Below are 25,195 nucleotides of genomic sequence, written 5' to 3' on the forward strand. Positions count from 1 at the left end.
AATAAATAATTCCACCTTCTTTAAGTTGTGTTTATTTTAATGACGAAGTACTACAAAATTGTATTTTGTTTGAATCTAAGTATCCACTTTTAAAGCAAAGTGTTGTCTTCTGCTGTTGTACAAGAATCAGTGGATAGACCTTGTTCTTTATCACTTATTACTCTTAGGAAATAGAACATAAATGTAACAAAAGCATTACAAGAGCCTTATTTTGATTAGTAATTTCAACAATTTGATATCCCTATTATAAAAGCAAAAGCAATTTTTAAAATAGCATCATCTCTTTAATACCACCATCTTCGACCTTAAATAACTCCTGGCCACTGGATGAAATATTGCTAGATGCAGTTAACAGCCGCTTCAAGCCAACTCTTTGCACGCCTGACTTTCCCCATAAGTCTCCCAAACTGTTTCACCTGCAAGTAATTTAGCTTCACATCCTCTCTGGGACAGGAAATATTGCAATGTCTGTATTGTAAATGGGTAATGCACTGGAAGACAGCTGCTGGGGACAATGAGTCTTGGAGACTTTTTTCTTTAGGGCAGGGTTGTTGTTTGTTTTTTACTTTAAAGATGGTGATGTGAACTAAGGAATAGCATTGTATTAGTTTTTATTTCTGTAGTTACATCAGAACCAAATGTTAGAAATGCAGATTGCTTTTAATGCTAATTTTAAAACTTAAAGCACACACTAGCTAGAAACAGTAATACTAAAATAATCTTAAAATAAATTGCACATAAAACATCTACAGATTTTTCCACAAATACCGAATAATAATTTAGTTTATGCACCCAGCAGACAGACAAGGTGATCACACACACAAAAAGGTACACTATCATAGATTGACCAAAACCACTAACTGAAAATGAAAAATCTGGCAGCTAAGCAAAAAATAATACCATTAAATATAACTGCCCACTTCCACTGCTGAAAGAAAAGCTATACATAATGAAAAGGAAAGTATAGAAAATATTCTGAACTATATAGAAAGAAAATCCAAGTTTAAACTTATCCTTAATTGACCTTTGCATTGCTAACCCTACCACAGGCTTGAGGAAAGTGCTGAACAAGCAGAACAGACGATAACATTTGGATCCAATGAGGACAGTATGCATTAAGAAAGAGTTTTGGCCTGAAACTCTTGGACTCATCAGCTCTTAATGTTTTGCCAATAAAACAGATAGTGTTTATTTTGTACCAGAAGCTGTTTAGTCCTCAAAATTACCTGAATTAATTTGCTAGTAGGATGAAAATTGCTGTATTTGAAAATAATGCAACATCAGCCTAACAGGAAACAGTTTAGAATGTAAACAGACTGATGTTTCTATTTTGCCTTCCTTTCAGTTAGGTTATGCAGATATATTTTAACTTTTGACATTTTGTAGCATTTACCAAACAGCTCACATTACATTTGCAGATATCAGTGCTGCACTATGGACAGTAGTTAATCTAAAATTTGTATGCTTTGCATGATGACCAAAATACTCTTTGCCAGCTCTCAGTGAAAGATCAGCAAGAGTTAACTCAGTTGTTGTACCAAAGTGCTATGTGTCTGTTTTAAAAACTGAAATGTAATTAATAATGGCATTTTGAACTGCTGTACTTTATTTTGGTACAAACCACTGAAATTAGATCTTTAACATTGTAAGCATTTCTTTAAGGCTTCATTCTTCTATGATCTCAAAATTAAAAGAAAAGGCTTTACTATCATGAAAAAAAATTGTACATCAGATAACTGGGTGGTAAATATAACCATTTCAATATATGATCAGAAGTGTTAAATTCAGACTGAGCATTAAGGGCGAAGATCCAACAACTTGACCCCTACAACTACAGAAAGGGTCTCTTGGGCTATCACCTTGCTCAGGTTTCTGGAACCCACAAACTTAACTCATCATTCTGGTTTGCAAGTTCTCTGTACCATTTGACAAGTTTTTACAAATTTGGGTATTTATTTAGTTTTGTGGCTTAAAACCTCTCTGAGGCAAAGAAAGACTTTCAGAAGTCTCTTTATGTGTGAATTGTAGTCCTCTGAACATGGGTTTAATATCCCATTCTAACATCAATCATTGGTTCTTGTCCCAGAATAACTGTGCATAAAAGGTATACAGGTTAAACTGTGTGTCATTTTTGGCACTTTCTGGAATCAAGTAGCTCCACATTTTAAGGATTTCAGTTGTTCAACTTCTAAAAACATTTTTTAAAAATATTATTGGTCTATTTTTTTTTCTTTTTAATATTAGGAGTTTATCTCCAATTAAGTACATTATATAAAGGCAAGTATAAAATAAAGGAGCTAAACAGTGACATAAAGTGCAATATAAAGGCTGATACTGCATATATGAGTTTTCTGTTGTTGGGCTTTTAAGGAAAGCCTCTTTATTTGAGAAAATAAATATCCACAACAGTAAGTAGTATTAACAGGGAATATGTAATGTCATTCTACTCTCTACCCTCATTGGAAGAGGGGTTTTTGTTTTATTAAACTTTCTTCCTTCCCATCCCCACCCCTTCCAAAATAATGATCCACTGAAATCCAGAGTCAAGCTGGGATTAGAAATAGAGTATGTTCATCTCCTTACATACATTCATTTTCTCTACCCATACTTTTATTGTTCCTACTTAAAACTGTAGCAGGTGACAATTAAAAGTAGAGCACATTAAAAGTAAAACTTGTTTCTCATTTGCCAACCATTTAAAAATAGTTCTTACATACAGAATATTGTATTTTCATAAACTAAGAATATGCTGAGTACACTAAGCTACACACTAACTTGCAGATCTGTAAGTATTTGCAATTCTTCATGTTTCTCACTCTGGGACTACTTTACACCCTGATTCTGCTATTGTAGAGTTCAATAACTCATCTTCTATTTGTGTAGCAATTTTTTTAACCTGTTTTTTACCTTTTAGCTCCATAAATGCTCACTATTCTGAACTGATAAAAATATCACTGGTCTTCCCCCCCTCAGTAATCAAGTATTACAAAATGATACATTATGAAGTTACGATACTTGAGCTTCTTTCCAGAATTACTTACTCTTAGGGGTATTTGGAAAGATACAGGTGACTCTTGTTCTGCAGCAAGCTATTACAGATTCTGTATGTATATTCTTGGTTTATATATGCTAATGATGCTTCTGTTCAGATTTGCTTCACAGCTTTTTGCTTGTTTGTTTGCTTATATATAGACAGCTATGTTATTTTAAATCGTCTCAGTGAGCTACGTGGTGTTTGGATTAAAATGAGAAAAAAGGTAGGCAAATATGACACTAGAGGTTTTTCATTATTTTGTAAAATGTAGTAAGTAGATGCCTATAGAAATTATATTAACAGCATGAAGATTTCAGCCATAAATGGACTGATGTAATTCATAGTGAATTGCACCTTATTTACTGGTGTCAACTGCCTGTTTTAAAAGAGATAATGGGACTGTCAAGCATATTTAAAGAGTTCATACACCGTACTACAAAACTGGTATAGAACACCTTTGTGATAACCTCTGCCATTTTTATTGTAATATAATTTAGTGTTTCATAGCTTTGACATCTCAAAGAACGGTATGATATAGTCTGTTAGTTTAGGTGTTCATGGTTGAGATGCAATAGGTACAAAGCTTGTTAAAAGTTCTGAATCATAATTGAAAGGGGTGACTAAGTAAGTCTCTTCCTCAATTCTTGTCTCAACAAGGGGAAAGTAACATAGGAATATTTGTTTCTCTAGCAAACAGGTAGGTACATGTACTGCATAGCCAATTCTTTTAGTTACCTTTCAATTTTTTGTAAGTAATTCCAATTTATACTGCAGAATACCAAACAGAGAAGTGAACGGATAGTTCTGCATTTAAGCTCCCATTTCCATTTCTGTTCAACAGCTAGTAGGAAAACAATACATTTTAGATTCCAAAGCTGCCTAAAAATTAAATTTGGATATATAAGAGCCTGGTAAAACAAGATTCTCAGAAGTGTCAAAACATAAACATGTGATCTTTTGACTATAAAACCAATTATTGCTATTTTCATTAGCAGTATCTTACTAGAAATGACCAGTAAAGGAGCATTACAAAATCAGTTGTGTCCTTAACATTCAGAACAGAAACACAGAAGCTGGCTTTCTTGCAACAGAATCTGAAGTTTGAACACTTTGTTGCAAGTGGCCATACCTAAAACTGCATAAGGAATTACCATGTGATCAGTGGGTTTCCCATTTTAAAACTACATGCAGGAAATCACAAGACAACATTATTTTGCATTGGATAATGCTAACAAAAACAAGATAGGCTGAAATGAACCAGAGTGCTGTCATTTCTCAGGCTCTTCACATGAGACCATAACTTTGTACCACGTTGCCTTTGTTATCAACGTTGATTTAAGATACTGCGGTCCCACTTTATGATCTGCCATTCACTGTCTCCTCTGTAGCTGTGCTTCCCCTTTGTTTGTATCAGCACAGTTGCTTATGAACCTGCACCAAGTACCAAGTGGGAATCCAATCAGATACACTAACAAGTCAGCAAAAAAACCCAACTATATTAACCAGAAGAAAAGCCACTTGAAAAGTCCCATGTTAGAAGTTCTGTTCCTCTATTAGGTACAGCTTACTGCCACTGCCCTCTTCCTTCACACCATCCAGTTTGTCATGGCTACAGAACACAGTAGTTTGGAATACTAAAACACACAAAAAGGGTTTAAAAGTGATAAAACTGTATATGCAATTCAATACACACTCAAAACAGTAATACACTGTCACGTGCTATATTTGAAAACCTTTGCCAACAAGGCTGGTGTCTGAACTAGCCTGTAAGTGAAGGATTTGTTTTCTTTCAGACTGATCATCACTGTGTGTGGGTGGGGTTTTATAGTTTCAAGCACATATATAACAGGCAACATTTTTCCACGTGAGTGAAGGGAGTTAGATGCCAATTTAATGGTGTCATCTTACTTGGGGAATGTGTTGTCAGCCACACGCATTCAAAAGTAGAGTCCATTATCCTCAGGGAAACTGAACCTGAGGGGTGTTGTGCCACTGAGCTATATCCGAAGGAGAGGGAAAAAACCACTAGTCAGTAACTCTCCTTCTGAGAAGAAATGAAGCAAAGAGAGGAGCAGCAAAAGCTACTACCACATGGCTACTTTTGCAGCTATAGCTCAGCTCTTACAGATGGTGGAGGCAGTTGCTTCCATAGAAGGAGAAGAAAGACTGCAAGAGAAACTAAAGACTTAGGATGGTTATTTTACAAACTCAACATATATCGCAACATCACCTGTACAGGTGGAGTCCATTTTACCATTCTCTTGCCTAAAAATCTATGTGAAAGCAGAAAAGGTTTGTCGGGGTTTTTTTAGTACTCTCAGGAAGGAATTAGTTTCCTCTATACAGCTTGTTCAGGAAATTTAAGCTTTTATGTGTGTAGGGAAAACCCATAACAGTGGAAGCAGTTATTCTGTTAGATGCAGCAGTGAAAAAAGACCAAAAATTCATGCTGAGACTTTTCTGTATTGAAAGATATCTTTCTCCGTTTAAGTTTTCCTGGATTCAGAATAGTTATCCTAAGAATTGTGAGGGTTAACAGATAAGTGATTTAGGAATTTCTCCTTTATTCTTCCATTCCATAATATGTATTCTCTCCAAAATATGCTGGACACACTTTGAATTCTTGCTTTAGTCATCTTATCCAAAAAGTCAATCTATAAAGACTATTTTGTGGAAAGCATAGTAAGACAGACAAAGTTATAAAATGTAAACTTCTTGCAAAGTTGTCAGGCTTTGTTTGTGGTTATTTTTAAACTGGGGGGTAACACAAAAAAAATATCAAAAAATGTCTGACTTTGTGGCCTGGGGTTTTTTTTTAAGTTTTACTCAAAGCTTTTTGTATTGTGAAATACAAAACATTAATAATATTAAAATCACAATTTATTCTTTCATGCTAATTACTCTAAAGTACTATGGTAAATAAAACCTGATCTGGGCAGACAGACTAGCCAACTCTTAGGTGCACTGCACACTTAAAACACACAAATAATTTCTGAGTCAAGTGAAGTTAATCATATGATCATGTATTTCCAGTAGAAAATCTAGCAGAAGGTCAAAAATCTTATCCTTTTGTTGCTGAAAATGCGAAGGATTTAGCTTGTAAAAAAACAAACAAAAAAACCTGAACAAACAAACAAAAAAGGCAAACAAAACCCCAGCCAACCAACAAACCCTAAACCAAATAAAAGCACTGCACCTTGTCTTGCTAACACAACTGCTGATTCCTTAATCAAAGGGCTAAGTATAGATTACTTTGATACTCAGCACAGCATAAGCTGGAGGGCTAAAAATGTAGAAAAGAAGTAGAGAAATTGTGGTTGTACATAGGTCTGAGGGTAGGCATGGTGATGCACTCTGTCCTGGATCCTTCAACTGACCATTACAATACAACCAAACAAACAAAAAACCCACCCCACCACTACCACCACTACATAAACCTTAGGCTGCTGCAGTGGTCACACACCAACCAGGGATAAAGGAGCAAGTATACTGGGACAAGAAAATTAACTACTATACTGTTAATTGCATGCTTCTATGTATGTGCAAATATATAGCAAATTCAACCCAGATAAGCTCATATGCTCCAAGTTTTTAAACTTAGGTTTTAAAATAAATAATTTACTTAGTAGCTTACACGCCCAAGACAGGATTTCTATCTTGCAAGTCAAGCTAAGAAAATCATTTCAAGTGCTTCAGAGCTTCTGGATAGTATGATCAAGTGTGTACAGAACTTGAGAATTATATTGCTGATGTTAAACAATGTGCAGTTCTAGTCTGATATAAACTCTATAATGTCAAATGCTTTAAACTGCAGTTCCTGAATCAGAATGAAAGTAGTATATCTGCTTGTTCCAGGCAATCCATGAAAATACTGAGTTATACCCAGGCAGGGATTAGCTAGGCTTCAGAATTCTTCCAGTGCAGGAAAGTATACCTGCCTCTTGGAACGAAGAGGCATTTCCTGATGCGTATGTTTAGATGGAGGGTGGGTGGTCAAGCTCTTTCTAAAATATTTAAAAAAAAAAAAAAAAAGTTAAGTGGTATCTACCTACCCACCTCATGAATTCCAGACCAAATTAATAGGATTGTGTTATGAAGTATATAATACAGGCTATACCATCTTTACCTAAAATAAATATATTTCTCTAAATAAAGGGAGAAAACCCCACAAATAACTCAGCTCTTAGATTTCAAAAGTCTGATGTCATTAGTTTGCAAGAATATTAAAAAAATAGACTTCAGATGTGGATTCTTTTACACTACACACTGTCGTTTGTTTTATACTTCTAAATAAAGCATAAGATAGAATGTTACAGAGATATTGTCTTCTGTGATACAAATCAATCATATTGATAACTAAACACTTATATACACACTTCAGAAAGTTCTAATTAATAACTTTTTGTTTGGTTGGTTTTTGTTTGTTCATTTGGTTTGTTGGTTTGTTTGGTTTTGTGTTATTCTGCTTGTTAGTGAAGAAAGATAATGAACTAAGTTTGAATGTATATCTCCAGCAGAGGAGGCTAGACTTGAATACAGAACTGATCTGAGTGGTTTGATATCTATATCTATATAATTATAGCACCAGGGCATAAAAATGGAAAACTCTGATAGAGTTAACCTGAAGAAAATACATTTTTCAGAGGTTTTTCAACATTTAGAGAATGAAAACAAACCTTGTGAGAGTTGGGCAGATGTTGAGAGGGAAAGTGTTTTGGTTTAGGTAGAAATACGAAGTTGCTTAGAGAAGAGAAATCATGCTAGATTATATTATTTTCTCTATGCATCTAATGTAGGTGGGCTCTGAAATCACAAGCTGATGTGATATCACTGGCATTTTCTTCTCCTCCCTGGTGAAATACTCAAGTGTGGTGTAAGGGCAACTCAAGAAACACAACCAAGTGGAAAGCAGTTTTCTCAGATCATTTAGAGAGTACCAGCAGTTAAGGCTTTCATCCTCTCACACCTCTCCAATACAGACACTCCATTCTCATTCCCTTATTAAATGATATGTTAGTTTCAGTGTTGCCTGGCACTCTGTTGATCTGTCCAAGAGAGGACAGATCACTGTCATTGACATGCGGGCCTGTGCACAAGCCAGGGACTGGCCATGAGTGCCATGTCTCCTGAATTTCATCTGATTGGTAGGCAACCCAAAAAGGGTGTTAGCACAAAAGGCCATGACCTAATTAAAAAAAAAAAAAATAATAATAAATCAAGGGAGAACACAGAATATAGGAAGTATAGGAAGGAAGAAAGGAAGATAGTTTCTCCCATTAAAGTAACTCATCTGCGAGTGTGCTTCGCTAGAGCCTCCAAGTCCTACAGATTCCTGTAGTACCCAGTTTTTAGGTGGGAAGTTGTTTCCAAGATGATCAAAGGAGTCAGAATACTTTCTTACAGGACCTTCATTCTTTATGTGATTATAAATGGATATGGGCCAAAATGAATGTGTGTATGTGGAGTCATCAGGTACAAGTTTTTTCTACCTCTATTATCCAGCATGGCTTCTCCTTAAAAAATGCTGACCGTGGCACTTGAACTGCAAATACACAACCACAATGTCTAAAGATATCACAATATTGTCTCGTATAGTTACCTTTAAGATCATCAGAAATAACATAACTGCTCTGCATTATAGCATTTGAAATGAAAAATTATTTAAAAAAAAAAAAGTCTGAACCAATTCATCAGTTTAACATGCCCTGTCTATGCCTGACATTACAGATGGAAAGAGCAGTGAGGTAAAAGGGCTCTCTGAAGAAATCTTTTTAGTCATCAGGTTATGGCAGCACCAAGGTTCCTAGTAAACATATACAGGACCTCAGGGGTGCCTGTAATGCTGAAAGGCCTGGATCTGAGTCACCTGGTTTTTTAGCCTGTTTGAACAAATATGGAAAACTCACTCTTATTTGTGTTAATGAATATTCAAGCTGCACACAGGTGTGAAGCCAGGGAGGTCTTGCTTACATTTAGTGAGTTTCTTAAAGCCCTGAAGGGGACCTAACTTTTCAGTGCCTAAATCATGCACAAGTCAGTGTGAGCAAGCACTGGGGTGTGGGACTTATCTGATTAAGTGAGGACATTCACATCTGAGCTAGTCATACTGGGCAAATGGACATCTGATCAGGGCAGTCAATGAAGTTTAAAATATTGTTCATCTCACAACAGAAATCCAATTTTTTTTTTTTATTTTTTTTTTTTTGGGGGGGGGCGCCAGAGTCTTTTTGTTGTTTGTTCTTTAAAAACACAATTTCCTTGACCTGTTTCTTTTCAGTGACTAGGATTACAGATTTAACAATACCTATCTAAAGTCAGGTGAAGCAAGTTCTACATTAAATGTTTATGAAACAGTGATTCCAGTTTCCTCAGAAGTACAGCTTACTGTTAATCCATTGCAGCGTGAGTTAACACCACCTTACAGGCTGTTACCTGCCTATCTAGCTTGTAGGTGTAGGTCCCAGAGAAACACCAAAATAGAACCTGACAAGAAGAGGATTGGTCTGGGAGGAACAAGTCCTTGGTTCTGCTCACTGCTCCTGGGGCTTCCTCCACTTTAAACATTGAGTAAAATCCGTGAAACAGCCCTGGGAACAGGGGTGAGATCCACTTCTTTTCCTGTTCCTCTGGAAAGCCCAGTACCCAACGCATTGTAAAATACAACTCCTTTTCCCTTTCCCTAGCATTTTTCACTCCAAAGTGGTCCAGATTGTCTTCAACAACAGAAGATGGAGAGTCAGTATCCCACCATTTGAAACCACTTACTTCAGGTTTGGATTCCCACAGGCTACAGAAGCATTTAGAGTTTTTACTGGTTTTACTGGTGCTCAAACCAATATGCTTTGGCATCCTAACTATTGTTTTCTTTTATATGGTATTGTGTGCCTCCGAGCAACTTTCCATTTACTGTCTGGGACCTCCATAACAGCATCTCAACTAGTACTCACGTGCTACTTGCAGTTCCCTTCTTTCTCTGTTGTTTATGCAGGGAGACAGGCATAAACAATAAATTTTAGCAAATGTATATACTTTTAAAGCACTGGAATACCTACTTTAAGGGTCAAATTCTCACCACCAATTTTAGGCTCTAGCTATTACCAGTAGGGAAGTTATGAATAAAATAACCTATCAAGGAAATTTGTAGTGTTGATATTATCTTGCTCCTGGGGCCAAAGGACAGTCCAGGGGTAACACGATATACTGGAAACATGACTTACCTAAGAATCTAAATAAGTGTGTGGGAGCTGAAGCCACTGGTATGTGGTCATATGTGTCCAAGACATACTTTGGTGTGCATGAGAGCTCACATAGAAATTCTGTTTCGAATCTCTGATATTCCTCCCTCAGCTCTACATTTACTAAAGCATTTAAAATCTAGGATTGTCTCAAGGATTTGGACCTCTTCCCTACAACATGAATTAGCTTCTTGAGCTATTTGATAAAAGAGGAAAAATATAATGAATGGTAAAAGGTGGAAAGATGCACTAGCCATAGCAGTTTCCTCTGGCATATAGGAGGTAGAGCAGATTATTTCATAACACTGAAGAGCCATGAAAATACCAGTCTGGAAGAGGTGTGGAGGGACCTAACTTCCTAGAATATGGGAGTCTGAAGCAAGCAAGAAATATATAATCCTTTCTTCACAGCTTGGAAACAGGTGACCCTTGAAGCAAGTTTTTAAAAAAATTATTTGTTGCTATAATTTGATGCTGATGTAGAGTACTACAGATAACAAAATCTTGAAATAAGAGAGAGAAACAAGACTTTGTGTCACAAGGTTTAGAACATAAATATACCTTCCCCCCATGCTGAAACCTTGTTGAGTGTTGAATGAAGGAAACAACGAACAGTTTAGAACCCTCAAAAGGGAACAGACAGGATTTCCAGATGCCAAGATATGTTATCACCCATAGGAAAACAGAGAACACAGTGATATATAAGTGAATGAAGCATGAGTTATGGTCTTTATTTGAACTTAGTCCTAAATGATGCTCTTTCATACAACTAGCATACAGCTGGGGAACTGTCTTCACATTATTAGTGGCTAACTTTGGAACCTGGTTAAATCTGTCTGGAATCTAGGCACCTGCACTTTTATAACAATTGTAAACAGACAGACATCTTTATCCTGTGTCTCTTACTTGAGTACATAATAACAGCAATATTGGTAGGAGGAATGCCATGAAGGCACACGGAACATTTTGGTCAGTCAGGATGAATTAAGATCTTGGAAAAGATTGTTTTAGAGTAGAATGCTATACTTCAAATAGTTTTAATCCAGGAGAGCCAAATATCTTTGAAAGGTGCATGGAGTCTATATAGAGTTTCTAGGTAAAAGGGAAACTATAATAGGAGAAAAATATCTTATTTTTTTCCATCTTAGAAAGGGAGTAATATATAGGGGACAAAATTAAGAAATCCACAAAGAAAAAAGAAAAAAGGATAAAAAGTAATTTCTTGTGGTTTAGGTCCTGGTATTCCATAGACAGGCATTTCAGAAGTAGCAGGGCGGGGGAGAAAACACACAATCAAGACAGAGACACCTCTCAGAAATTACTCTTCCAGGCATTTCTGCAGAAGATGCAGGAGGTAAAATAGTTGCTATTTAGCTTTGAGAGGATGCTAAATCTTAATCAATTCTTATTATTGGCAACACATCTGCAGGGAGCTATTTCTTGTTCAACCATGGCTCAAAAGGGAAGCAGGAGAGAAGTGAGAAAACCACTGAATTGCAAAACATCAGCATTTCTCTCACCTTACATCTACTTGGTGGGAGTGAGAACAGACACTTTCATCAGATGCAGCATCGAAGTGGCAAAACCATAACCAATGGTAAAGAGTAGCCCCAATGGAGTGGGAGGAAGGAGAACAAGTGTGAAGCAAGTTTCCATTCAGCATTAATGTTCTTGCTGACTTCAGTGAGCCAGAAGCTGCCTCAGAGCAGCAAGATCACTCGCCATCAGTTCACTCATGGCCTACACGCACAGGCTGCTGTCATAAACAATCATCGCTTTCATAGTCCAGGATGACAAGAGGACCAGAAGCATTGAATTACCTTCAGTAGTTTATCATTTGCTCAGTACTGTTGTCCATGAATGAGCAAACTGAACATTGGTCTGTATGATGTAAAGAAGAAAATGAAAGTCATATCAGAATCACTCAGATTAACATAACTCAGGGATTCTCTAAGATTTATAGTTATTGTAATATATTCAACAACAACCGGCTCTACTTCCATTGGCATAACCCAAAATGCCAACCTTGTGGCCTGGCGATCAGGTCTCAGAGATAGAAGATGCCCAAAATCCACACTTTCTCAGAGGGCACATATCTTGAAATTTGTCCTCAAGACCTAAGAATTGTACCAGAGTACTGAAGGTGTAATGGTCTTATGGCACTGTCACAGGCCAACAGGACTCTGTGCTCCAGCCAAGACTTCATAAAAGCAGACCTTGTCTGACAGAGGAGAGATGATGAAAGCTGACCACTCTCTTGGATATAGATGTCTCTTTCTTGAAGGTTACAAGATATATTTACCTACTGAAGAAGTAAATTTTACCTTTCTTAAAAAAACAAAACAAAACAAAAAAAGGTGGCAGTACCATAGCGATCTACTTAAAATTGTGTATCAGTTTCCATAAAACTAAATAACTCAATGAGCAAACTTTCTTTAAAAACAAAATCTAAATGCATTTTTGAAGATTAAATTGCTTGTGAGAGGTTCAGAGGCTGTTTCAAACACTCTGTTATTTGTTAAATTTCTTCTTTGAAAATAATGAGGACATTGAAATGTAAAAGTGATGCAAAGGTCTCTAAAATTGTCAGCCTCATATCACTTCAAAATAATAGGCATATTGATTCCTTAAAAATGTGTTAAATTTATTGTTAAATGTATTCCTGAACCTGTTGAGTTTTCTAATGCATGCTCTGATCATAGATAGGCTTGACTATGTCTTCCCACCCATCTTCTTAGAACATTAATCACTTCTGTTTTCTTAAACACCTAATATGGATGTTAGCAGAAAGCCTTCTAAAACATTTGCACTTAGAATCGAGGTGATCTGTAGATTGTAACAAAAGAAAACAATACACGTTAATATATGTTTATAAATACATGTAAAACGCATGCTCCAGTTAGCAACAGGGAAGAAAAAACCCACCCACCTCAGGTGAATCGTGTTACAATCTGAAGGACTACATTAGGTTTTCCCTTCTTTAGAATCCCACCTTCATGCCCAATCCAAACTCCTACAGACCTCAACAAGAAATTCACACACGCAAACACACAAGCAAGAGGGACCTTATGGTTTAATAACCAGCAGTGAATATAACCTTCAACTTCACAACAAGCAAACAATGGACTAGTTGCACCATAAGTGTGTACCAAAGCCTTCCATATTGTACACAAAAATCGTTTAAAAACCTTTCATCTGCGGCCACTGTAAAATCATTTTGGGGATGGGGCCGAAAAATCTCATTATTGGAAAAAAACTCGTCTCTAGGTACAGGATTGACGAAAAAAAAATCTGCTTCATTACACAAACGAGCAAAAGGGTGAGGTCATGCCTGATCCGGGCCATAGTTCATGCAACGCTACAGTTTTTCAGAGATACATTTTAATCGTCTTTCTAACTAATCTGCTGCTACTTTTGATACAGAGAAAAGGAAAAGATACAATAGATCCGACCGTGCCCCACCTTCCCCTCTCCCCCCGGCCCCCTCCCCCTGCAGAGCCGGGGACACAAACCGCTCCGGAGCCCCACAGCGCCCCCAACCCCCAGCCGACCCAAACAAAAAAGATCTCCCACCGTCTGAAAAAAAAAATGCGCCCAGAAAAATGCCAAAAATTACAAAATGTCTCCCAAATGTACCTTCTTGGAGGAAAAAGAACAAACAAACGAAACACTCACCTCCTCTCCCCCTCTCAACCCCCCTTCCAAGACATCTAAATGAAGTGTGGTGAAATAAGAACCTTTATATAACTAATGCTTTAAGCTAATTGCCACAAGAGCGCTAATTTGTAAATTTAAAAGGTCACTGTTTAGTAAGAGACATAACTTAATCTAAACCCTGTTATGTCAATCTCCACCTTCACCATACCAAGGGCAGTTTTCCCCCGTACTTTAGACCAAAGTAATCCATCAAGAGCCATCACAAATGGCATTGTAAACTCTTTTAGCCACGACCAGACCATATAGCAGCAATGTAATATGCTGCTTTATGTATTAGAGATGCATTGTATTTACAAAGACAGTCACATATTTGGTCCTAGATCCGTTTATTACTCAGTAAAGAAAACCCCCAAACAAAAAGCCAGAACCAAAAAAACCAAGTCCATCTTGAAAACAGACGAGGTTTTATGCTCTTATATTGAACTTAAATTGCTGCTAAGCTTTGCGTGTATAAAATTTTAAAGAGGAAACAAAACTGACTTCAGTAATTGTCGATATTAAGGAGGCATCGTTGGGTGGGATACACATGAGATGAAAGCAAAGAAAAATACAAGGCTACGTTTTGTTCATCAACACAACGAAAACACTCCACAGCACTAATACACGCCAAAAAAACCGCAGCAAGTAATATTTTTGATTAAAATCACAAACTTACCTTTGGAGAAGGCAGTCCTTGCAGAACGGCTGTAACAATATGGACTGCATACTCGCTCTCCTACAACCAGCCACCTCCATGCTGCAAAGGGCTCCCCGAACATCCTTAAAATATTTCGCAAATGCAAAAAGTGAGACTTTTTTTTTTCCCTCTCTCTTTTATCCTCTTCCCCACCGCCACCCCCGCCAGGATGGCCGGGTGAGGAAGGAGGCGGCATCCCCGAGGGTCTGCGGGCGATGCCGGGGGGAGCCGGGGCGGGGGAGCCCCTCACCGCCGGGGCCACAACTTTGCCAGGGCCGGCGGCGGCGCGATGGGCTCCGCGGGCAGCGGCCCCGCCGCCCCCCCCCGCTCCCTCCGCCGCTGCTACCGCCGCCTGGAAAAATGCAGTGTGCCATTTTACACCCGCCTTTGAAACACACAGGACCAAAGTCTAGCGCTGGTTTTCGGTGACACTGCAAAACTACGGCTCGCTCCACGCACCCCCTCCCCCCAATCCCTCCCCTCAATAAGAGCAGCCGCCTCTGGAGAATTAATAAAGAAAGACAGCTGGAGGAAATAATTCCGAGACTTTGCCGTTTTCCCTCCCTCCCCCCCGCCCAGGCCCCCCCTCCTGACCCCGAAGCAAGTTTGAGCCGATGGGCACATCGCTCCGCTCGCCCCCGGCCGGCAGCCCAGCCCGGCCGCACTTGAGCAGCTCCCAGCGCCTGGAAAGGCCAGTCATGCCTGAAACAAAATCCATGGTTCCTGGAAAGTGGGGAGGCTTGAATCCCAACAAATACTCCGTTTACTTACAAATATAAATACCTACCTTATGAAAGAACTAAATTAACACTAAATTCAACAGATACATCCGTTATGGCAGGAATAGTTTTTCCATAAATACTGTTTTAAAAACCCCTCCTTATACTGACTGACAGAATTCTACCATGCTGCCCACAAACAAAATGGCTGTGGCACCGAGTTTTTTGGTTCCTCCCACTGTGCCTCCCCCTGGCCTCCAGGAAGTGGTAGGAATCCAAAATAAAATCCGCACGAAAAGTACAATCGTCTAAACTCCGTAGGGCACCACCAGACATCACGGGTAGTAAAGCAGATTTACCAACGTTGTACTTTCTCGAGGATTTTTATTGTTTTTAAAAGCGCATCAATCACTGGGAATTTACATCACTGTGTAATTTGAACTTCCTGCTTTACATATTTATAAGGTCTTTCACCTATCTTGGCAGGCTTTCAAATTAAGTGGGTTGGGAAATTTGATGCTGTGGCTCTAGTTTGTGAGCTGAGTCAGGTAGTCCCTGCTGGAGCTGTGCTGTGAAACAAACGGGCAAATTCTAACACTTTCGGCGTTCAGTGTGAGGCAAAATTACCCCCCTGACGTAATACAGTCTCATAAGTGAACACGTAGGCACACAGAGGACACTAGAATGAGGATTCTCAGCAGTAACTGAAGTTTAGGCCCCTTACATAGAAATACACGTTTTGTAATATTTATATTGTTGCATTTGTGGTTCACAGTAGTCTGCCTGAATTATGGTTTCTGTGGAAATAATCTTGCATTTTATCTTATTATGTCCCTGTATGGTGTTGCAGGCCTGTAACTTTTTTTGACATTCATCTTAAACAGAAAATAAATAGGAAAATGTGGCATATTTAAATTAGAGTAGATTCTAAAAGTGTCAATATGTGGTCCTCTATCTGAGCCCCCGGTCTTGCCAGGCAGTGGCACAGCTCCTCTTGCACGCTGCCTCCTGGGCTCCAGAGGGCCTGATTCATCTCCCTTGAGAGCCCGTTTGCTGCCTTCAGTAGGAGTTACAATGGAGACTGGCTGTCAGACCTGCTGAGCCTGATCCAGCGCTGTATTAAAAGACTTGAATTAATATTCCCATCCACTGCTATTCTAAACCGTTTTCAGAAGCTCTGAAAAAATAGTGAAATTCGTGATTTTTTTTTCCTGAACCACTTCATATTTCTAGGTCTTAGATTAAAGAAAAAATCTGCAAAGAACTTAGAGCAAATTTTGTGATTATTATTTGCTTGTATTATCATGCTATCTACCGGCCTTAATCCCGGACTATGATTACGATGATATACCATATAGAAATATAGGACAAAATGGTAATTCCTGCCCTGAAGAGCTCAAAAGTATAAAACAAAAGACAGCAGATGGCTACAGACAGATGAGGGAAACAATGAGACTGTATTGATCGGCTGGGAAGGCACAGTTTGCAACACGCCATCAGCCTAACTCTTGTTTCTGTGTATACACCATGGTGAAGAAAACACAATGTGGGATTTGATGAAGAAAATTAATTGGTTTTGTGGCTCTCAAAAGAAAACTTCTGCAACAAGAAGAACAGCATGGAAGAAAGTGCAAAGATATTTGAAAAAGCTGTAGGTGAACTACAGAAACCTAATCAAATTGGCATTATTTTAAAAATAATGACAGAAAATAGATAAGGGGGAAAGCAGGCTATAGCAGCATTGAAAACAGAGATGCAAAGCTTATTTTTGATATAGGAGAGGCAATGAAAGGATTAAAAAGTCAGGAGGGCTTGGAAAAATCAGAAACCAGGCCTGCTAGCAGTGAACTAGTCCTAGAAAAAAAAGATGTAGATTGGTTCGAATTTTATGGGCTTGAAGAGATGTAGCATGCTTTTTAAAGGAATAAAAGTGTTAGTTTTAACCACTAGTTTGAGGGCTATGTGTTGTTTATCTAAGCCTCCCTTCTAACCTGTTAATACAAGTAGATAAGCACACAGAAGGGTCAGGATCAAAATGACCATGAGCACTGGGAAGGTTTCTTCTCCTGTTACCTGTTTTTGGAGAAGCACTCATCCCCCTGTGAGCAGTGTTCCAGAGATTAAATGTTCATCACTGTCTGCCCTAAACTAGCACAGACTTGACAGCCCTCATTTGCATGGTGGAGCGGGCAGAAAGGACCACGGGGCTCTGTTTTAGGGCAAAGCTACACCTAGGACAGCAAACCACCCTTTGCAGGAGGGCTGTGGATCTCAGTACATTCTTTGGTATGTTATATTGCTGTAGGTTTTTAAACCTTTCCCACAGTTAGTAGTGGCATTGCAGTAGTAGCAGGTGCATATTGGAAACAATTTGTAATTATTTTGTATGAAATACCTTAAATAAGATTTTATTTACTACAGCAGCAAATGTGACAAGCTCTTAAATATGTTGGCTGGCCATGATGTAGCTTGGGGCTAAATACTGCAAAGTAAGTAACCTCAAATGAGCTAGCCCTTGGTCTGTGGAAATACTACAGTGTGGCAAAGCTGAAAAAAATTGACTGTATTCTTTTGTTATAGGATAAACTAAACTGAACTATCCGAAATTTCCTTCTGATTTAAAGCTTACTAATGCTGTAAATGAGCTGATGTATGGTAGCTGTTTAGGTCAGGCTCATTTTCGCTCATGTTTGATCTCATCATTGTGTATATCAAGTGCTAGATGTTGAGAATTGAGATAGTGATTGAAATGCACATTGTGGCCTTTTAAATCTGAATGAATGTTCCAAGAAAAGCTGAATAATATTTTCTCATGACTTAAGAACAACCTTCACTTGACTTGATGTTAAATTTCCCCAAATTTCTTGTTGTTCAAAATAACTCCGAAGAGCACCACTATCCATTCTGCACTCCTTTTATTTTTTTAAAGCTTCGTCCAGTGCTTGGTGTGGATATTCATCTTGAAATTTTGCTCAAATCCAGGGAAATAGAACGTGTGTATGGGAGCAAAGAAACAAACTAGCTAGGATTTAGACTAGCACAAAAAAGTGGCTGAAAGCCAATAGCACTCGTATAGTATCTTCTTACTCAAATTAGTGAAACTACTTTTTACATTCTGCTTGCAAAGTAATTGCTTTTATTATTCTTTATCTTTCATTTTCATTAATCTTTATCTTGCCCATAAAGATTTAGCTCTACTGCTGTATTTTCCAAGTAGGTCTCTGTCTCTACACTTGTAACAAACAAATTACACTGATCTTCCCTTGACAAGCTTTTCTTGATGTCTTTAGGAAGTGAATTATCAGTCCTGATTAATCAGTAAATCATTAGGTAGACAGTAATAGCTGAAGGATATCAAAGTGGTTTTGCAACTAGTTTGTAAATGATCATTTGTCTTGTTTTCATAAAAATGGCATTGAATGTTTTTCAGTTGAAAGATCACCAAATGCATAAATATTTTGCGTTTTTATTCAATAGATAATGTTCACATAGCTGCATAATTGCTCTTGAAGAATCCAAAAAACTGATTTGCTGTAATTTGGAAAATTCATAAATTAAAGTATAAGAATGGATCATTGATGCCTGACTGTTTTATAAAGGAGAACATAGACTTCCCTAGTTTAATTCTTGTTTGACCCAGGTCAGATATTTTTAAAAGCATCCAATCTTGGCTGAAAATGTAGAGTGATAAAAAAACCCACAAACCACTATAATCTTCACTAAATTGTTAAAGTGATTACTTGACTTGCTTGAAATTTAACTTTAAATGATGGGCTTTCTAACTTATTAAACCTCTTCTTTCCTTCTGTCTGTCCAAGTTCTGTTTTTGTTTGAGTGTATAAGACTCACAAAGTGTTACTCTTTGTTATGGATGTTATGTGACTGTAGTGTTTCTCCAGCTTATCAGCAATCTTCATGCTTCACAAGTCATGGACATCAGAAACAGGTACAATATGCCAACAACAGTCACATTACTTGCCGCATACTAAAGTAAGGTAACTCCTGGTATTTTTTCTGTATATCCCCAAATTTAATTTGCTTTTTTGTTTGATTATCACTACAGGTTCCTCTGTTCAGCAAACCATCCCATTGATTTCTGTATCCTTTGCAGTAATCTCTTTTTGGTCATCCTTTCTCACTTCTTCTGCCAATAGGACTTAGCATTGCTCTTGGAATTTTACTTTCACCTGTACACAGATATACATACTGCTGTACTTGTGCCCAATTTAATAAGCTGATCCAAGTTGTCTTCTACCAATAACCCTTTCACCACTATTTTCCTCTTATCCAAACTGTGAGCATAAGAAAGGATTTCTTTTCTCATTAATCTTACTTCAAGCAGTGTTTTCCTTTGTTTCAGACACTGAAACTGCACTGCCGAATTTCTTTCCTTGTGCTGGGACGTCATCTTCAAATACTTTATGATTAGAGCAACTGCATTTAAATTACAGTGTGGTCACAGGTTGATATGTCATTCATCCTTTTCACATCACAAGTCCTGCTAGTGAGAGTTCAGATGGTTTTAGGGTGATGTTCAGTGGCAAAAGCTGTGGAAAAAGAGCTGAGTCAATACAGGTGGAAAAGTAGTTTGTTAGAAAAATGGATGAGGGTCTTCTGAAAATAAAGTATTGAAATAAACCTCCAAAATATCTGTTGCTGTTGGTTGCCAAGGTATGCCACACATCTCCGAGAATCACTGTTTTCTCCCATTATTTCTGTTATATCCTTGTATGATGATCTGAAAGCATCTGCTCAGACCCTCTGTACAGATTGGTCGTCTCATGACCTATATTTTTCTGTGTGTTAACAATCGTCATGAGTTTTGCAAAGTATCTTCTGTTGAATTTTCTAGGAATCAAAATGTACCATCCTTTCGGAGTTGTCCATATGAAAAATCCTATATGGCAATATACTTACTAAAAGAATACTTTAGCCACCTCACATTGGCACAGATGTATTGAAAAAAACTCTGGTCTTTTAGTTGTCTGTATTTAATTGGTTTATGCTGGTGGGAAATACTAGGAGTGATTTCAGAACAAAGTCAGAAAAAAAACTCTGAGAAAAAAAAGCTCACTGTGAAACCTTTCTAACTTTGACAACTGCTTGATTGGGATTGTTCTGCATACTTTCCCTGTTACGTGCTGATATTTGAAAGAGAATCACATCAGCTTTGGTCCAGGTCTTGGAATTTCAGGTGGAAAGTTATTTAGTGCTTTTCAATCTAAGCACTGGATTCTCATCATTATATTAAAATTGCGGCTGAATATATTCACTGAGATGTGTGCAAGCAGCGGTAGCTGTTAAAGCATCTTTTTCACTTGCTGGCATTCCTCTTTTATTTCTGCAGTGGTCCTTGTGTGAGCATTGTTCCCAGACTCTCAGATACAGCTGTTGCTGCTGCTATTGGATTGTTTACAGTGTTCGGTGCCAAAACAAGCAACATGCAATTGATGCTTCTGCTTTATTAAATATGTTCTATTGTTTTCTCAAGTTTTCATCTTCTGAAAATTAAGCTGATCCCTTATGGATTTTATTAGGTGATCTACTATTGGCGACCATTTTTCCATATGATTTATTACACCTAGGAAATTTCAGCAGAAATGCCGTGGATTCAGATAAGGTGAATAATAGCTGCAGTCCATCTGTGTTCCGCTGACTTGCCTGTTGACTGGTTTATGTGTTCAGCAGATTTTATCTGTTCTTTTCTGAATTCACGTTTGTCATTCAGAATAAAGGGCCTCTGTTGAAAACATCTCAGAACTGCTCAGAGTCACTCGTGGTGCTCACTTTTACTGCTGCTGCAAACAAATGCACCATCTGTATGGCAGAGACAATGCTGTCACAATTCAGTTTTCTTTTTTGAAATGTTCTTATGCTGGTGACATACTGAATGGAAGCTGGTTTAGTCAGCAGAAGCTTGATGAGCATAGGAAAAGTATCTCAAGGGGGATTTAAGAAAAGCCTGCAGTTACATGTGACTTTGAGGACCTGTAGGTCTGAGACAACTGAACCGAAGTCCTTTACAATTCCAGATTCAGCAAGACTATGAACTACAGCTGCAAAAGCTTCATTTTCTTCTGATTTTTTCTTAGTAAGTTTAGCCTTGTTATAGATTATACCATTTCAATTTGGATACCTTTCACTGAGTAACTAGAATCAGGCAGCATAAACTCTGGTCAGCAAGCTCAGTGCATTCTTTGGTCAGCTCATCTGAAATTCCAGGATGCAAATGATGAGGCATTATTTATTTTAAGATATCACAATACAGTGGCTGTTTTTTCATACCATTATCAATTGCTGTTGGAAAACAAAGTAGTTCATATATATTATCCCTATATTCCTATATTATACCTATATCCCTAATTTTGCTGATCAAATATTCTTTCCTTTTCCACATCCTTTTCTAGAGCTTCTGACTTATAGTATATATTTATTGGCAGTTTCCCTATTTTTAATGTTAAACAATGTGGTTACTATTAGCCTTTTTATTAAAGTTAGAAAAAACTCTGAAAACTAAGCTGACCCAACTTAATTAGCTTGTTGATTATAAACATAGTCAATCAACAAGAGCAAGTGTATATTATTAGACATACGATGTTGCACAGATGCAGCTTTTTCATGTAACGTTACACTGGTCCCAATTTTGGTCTCCCTATGTGTGCTGCAGAGAAAATACCGACATTCATTGCTGTGCTGCTCAGGTACAGTAAGAAATGAGCTCCTTGCCCTCCTGCTTCCACTCACATGGACCTAACGGTAGCAGCTTCTCTTAGCAAGGGGCAAGAAGAGTCTTTCTCTTCTGTCAAAAAAATACTCCATAGTTTCCACAAAGAAAAAATATCAAATCAAAAGGAAATATTCTGCAGGCTAGATCTAGTACATGGATTGCCAGCTGGATCACAATACCTTATTTACACAAATTCCAAGAAGCATTGCCAGAGTCCTTTTGGTCTGAGCAAAGATGGGGAATGTGTATGGCATCCAAGGCTGAGGCTGTTACACAAAAATCTTAATGCAAATGTTTGTCGTTGGTTTGTAAATGGCACAGCTGCAGGTGATGAGCCACACTTGTAACACTGATCCATACACCTTATAGAAAAGTGTCTCACAGTCTAGTATAAGGCACAACAAATTTAGTTTTGCATTACCTACACAGGCCGACTTGAAATAGGTGTGCTATCAGTCCACAAATGGAAGAAAGGAGAATGTAACGGTTTATGAATATGTATTTTATTTTCATAGCTGATTATTTAACTTCAGGTTCCTCTTAATTTTTAAAACTAGCAAGGACTTTCCTTTGTGATGACAGAACTTTACCTCTTACCTTATAAATAGCCACTAACAGTCCTCCCGATGCAACTTTCCCTAAAATTTTTTAGCTTATAATTGATTAATTTTTGAGAATCAATATGTGTATTTTTAAGAACATACATTTTCTGAAAAGAGAGGCTTATTACTTGTGATTGAATACTATTGAAACCTGGAAGAGCTAGTAGTTCAGTTTGAAAAATGTTGCGTTATTCCCAATTGTTCATAGTTTAAAAGGTGTTTGCAGATTTTTTTTTATTTGCTGCTGTAATTTGCAGAGCCTTCCTTATGAGGAAAGAGGAGTTAAATATTTTCTCCTTGGAGAAAAAAAAGGCTCAGGGAACCTCATAACTGTATTGTAGTATTTAAAGGGTGGCTACAAAGAGGATGGAGGCTCTCTCTTCACAGTGTGCCACATGGGAAGACATTGGGAAATGGATACAAGTTGTTCCAGGAGGGGTTTCATCTTGTTAAAAGAAATAATTTTTTTGCAGTGACAACAATCATTCGCCCAAACAACCTCTCCAGGAACATGGTAGAGTCCCTGTCACTGGAATTTTTCAAGATGTGATTGGACAGGGTGCTAGATAATCTCATCTAGGCTGCCTTTCCCGTGAAAGGTTGCACCAGATGATCTTTCAAGGTCTCTTCCAACCTGGACTGTTCTATGATTCTGTGACATGCTCCACTGCTGTACTATATACTGGAGACTCCTTTCTTTCCTGACTTTTGATCTTGCCATAAACTACGTACTTACCTTGCTCCTTGGACTAGTTCATCCACTGGTTTCTAATCCTGGATTACCTTCACTGTGATCCCATCTCCATTCCTGACTCTAGCCTGGCAAAATTTCTTTAAGATGGTCTGCCTCAGTGTGCTCAGGGCAAAGCAGAGGGCTGATTACATCTCTCCAGTACTCGTTCAGCCGAGTTCCATATTTATTTATCTCAGGAAACTTCCAAACCTTTTCCCATGCCTGAGTTACCCACGCTCTTTGGTACTTATTCCTCCATTTGTTATCCATCAGTTGATGCAGGTGTCCCTTATCTCTCCGACAGTGCCTCACATCCTTCTGTTGCCAGCCAGATTCTCTTCGTGTTCTTAGTCCTTCTCAGGGCTGCTGTGTGCCTGGCATGCTCTTGTATGAAGCTGTGTTGGTTTGACTGAAAATGGGTTAATTTTCTTTGTGCAGTTAGAAACCTTTCTTTCCCATAGCTAGCATGCTCATTATTTGGACTTAGTTTGACAACAAAAGATAACACCCCAGCACAGAGCTAATGTTTTTAATTGCTCTGGTTTGAGAGCCAAGAACATTCTGAGCACCTTGCTTACAGGTGTGAGGCATCGAGGAAGCGGGGACAGAGCTTGGCTGACATCCAGACTGATTGATGAGCGTATTCCTTCCCATTAGCGTCATGCTCCAGATTTAAGAGTTGAGATCTTCCAGTTGGCTCTTTTCTTCTGGATTCTCAGGCGCTTTCTCTTGTGCACGCTGTTTTTCTTCTCTTTGCTCTTTTTGTCGGAGGTGGCGGAGTCTTTGGTGCAGGACGTTTAGTCCGGCTCTTGCCATTTTGCAGAGGCCTCTGAGCCTTTTTTACTTTTTCCTCTTTTTCCACTGCTGGGAACCGGGTGCTGCTTTGCTGGGACTGGCTGCTCAGTTGTGGATGGAGTTTGTGAGGAATTGCCTTGAGTATCTTTTATTTCTATTATAGATATAGATACCAGTAGTGTATTAGTATTTTGTTATTTTGTTAAACTGTGTTTATCTCCATCCAAGTTTCTCCCTTCCCGTTTGATTCTGTCCCCCATTGTGGGGTGTGGAGGAGGGGGCGAGTGAGTGGCTATCGTGGTTGTATTGCTAGCTTGGATTAAACCGTGATAGAAGCTTTGCCATTCTTTTCATCTTTTGCACAACTCTTTATTTTACCTTTTCTGGCATGACTTTCATTGTTGTTTTTCTCCCTATTGCAGAGGCACTGTGTGTCTTCTGTTCCTTCCCCATAAGAGTTTTCCATTTCTTACCATTTGCAACACTATGCCTGTACCTTTTTTGTCTTTTTCTTCTGTTGATAAGACTTACAGCCTACTAGAATTTTTGAATTGTATTTCACAGATTTGAAAGCCTGAAGTGTAGGATAATGTTGTGTTCAGAGCTTCAGCTTGTGGGGAGGGAAGATAAGTAGCAGTGTATTCTTTCGGCCTAACTCTGAAGGATTCTCATTTGTTCTTGAGTACAGAGATCACAGCTCTCAAACAGTAACTAATGATATTCCTTGCATCAACAATGTATTTTTGGTCCAGTCTTGGTTCCCATCTCCTTCTCTGTGTGACACAAGAGTAAGGGGAAGAAAAGCAGATGTGATTGCTGTCCAGACTCATAGCTGACACTCATAGGAAATAGAACCACGACTTTCCAGGCCCTGAATTTATGGGAGTATGCCCCTGGGGATTGCACTCCAGTGATCCCTGGATGGCACAAAAGCATAATGGCAATCTTCACCAAACA

The 25,195-nt window shown here is 38.3% G+C and overlaps 1 protein-coding gene across 6 annotated transcripts in view; it reads left to right on the forward strand.

Annotated features, from left to right (window-relative positions):
- The window catches only part of LOC308038329 (uncharacterized protein), a gene marked incomplete at its 5' end in the record, with an annotated part of 48,789 nt that overhangs the window by 1,323 nt on the left and 22,271 nt on the right, over window positions 1–25,195 (forward strand). Inside the window, one exon of one of the 6 annotated variants that reach the window (XM_080340753.1) lies at window positions 9,718–9,804. The exons of 2 other annotated variants lie outside the window; for them this stretch is intronic. Of the gene's footprint in view, window positions 1–1,049; window positions 1,393–9,717; window positions 9,805–11,698; window positions 12,023–19,444; window positions 19,534–25,195 lie in introns of those variants that run through there. 3 more of the 6 variants (XM_080340756.1, XM_080340757.1, XM_080340755.1) reach the window with 3 other exon arrangements.

The sequence above is a fragment of the Nesoenas mayeri genome, assembly GCF_963082525.1.
Source record: "Nesoenas mayeri genome assembly, chromosome: 2".
In the NCBI taxonomy this organism is placed as follows: domain Eukaryota; kingdom Metazoa; phylum Chordata; class Aves; order Columbiformes; family Columbidae; genus Nesoenas; species Nesoenas mayeri.